This window comes from Lasioglossum baleicum, chromosome 12 (genome assembly GCF_051020765.1).
Source record: "Lasioglossum baleicum chromosome 12, iyLasBale1, whole genome shotgun sequence".
In the NCBI taxonomy this organism is placed as follows: Eukaryota; Metazoa; Arthropoda; class Insecta; order Hymenoptera; family Halictidae; genus Lasioglossum; species Lasioglossum baleicum.
Genome location: NC_134940.1, coordinates 15,722,106 through 15,723,333, shown reverse-complemented (window position 1 = coordinate 15,723,333; position 1,228 = coordinate 15,722,106).

Here is a 1,228-nt window from a genome sequence, read left to right as displayed (position 1 = left end):
TGGCGCAGGTCGGGCGCCATCTGCAATTCCAATTCAGTTTCTGATTGTGGTAACCACGCACAGTGTCCTCGTACGCCCCCACTTCCTCCGCCTGGTCTCATCCTGCAGCCCTCGGGCTCGGGCTCGAACCAGCAGGAGCTGAGCCTAACAAAATATTTGTCGACTATAACTAAATACATATACGCGCTACACACGCGATCATTTATGATTGAATTGATTTTTACAATCTTCCCTTTTCAATCGTTTCCTCAATAAGTCTTCCTTTCTACTAACGGAAACGTGAAACCTAAATAAATAAAACATTCGCAACTATGCAAACCTGCTGCAATCAACTCTGTGTCTATTGATAAAGGCTTTCAATAATCTAGGCCTTCTCGCTGCTATTGACGTTGATGATTATAGTCGACTTACTAAGAATAAAGAAATTTAAGAAATATTTAGTGTAATTTTATATTTAATTAATTCTTGTCGATTTTTCTCGTCTGTAACTATATTTTTAAATATTCTTTCATTTCATTTCGCTAAGATGACTAGCGTCTTTTCATAACAGCTTTTGTCAACAGGAAAACTGTCGATCAACCTGGTATTTCCGGATTGAAATTGCTCTGATTTTTAGACTGAAATTATTAAACGAATATTTCCGTTTCATAGAGTTATTATTTTACATGTCGCTTCGTGGTCGTGGTTTAAACGATAATGTATTATTAGTATCTTCTTCTTTTAACCTACGCCTCCCATATTAGACGTTGCAATGTTAATAGATTATTCATTTATTTGTTCTACATTTATGGTTCTCTTCCAAGTAAAAATATTTTCTCGGATTAGGTATTCTCGTTATAAAAGTAAAAAGTATTTCATTCACTGATCGTATTGGCGTAGGCGTTTGCCGATAAATTATACACGTGTGCGGCCATGGAAGCTGCCCGCAGGTACAAAAGTATATATACATGTAAAGTCATGGTAATAATGCATATATCTGCATGGAAATCGTTGAAAGAAAAAGAGAATAGGTGTCCAAGGTATACATATACATTTTTCTCAGTTTCTTACGACAACAATAATTCGTTACTATAATAATGAAATTAAATTGCTTGAGAGTCGAGATATATATTTATTCGTTTCACATTAAACGACTAACCTAAGAATATATTATTCGACTGCGTTATTATAAAAATATTTATTGCGAGAATCTTGTGCTAAGGATAATTTATATTTACAATGGAAACAT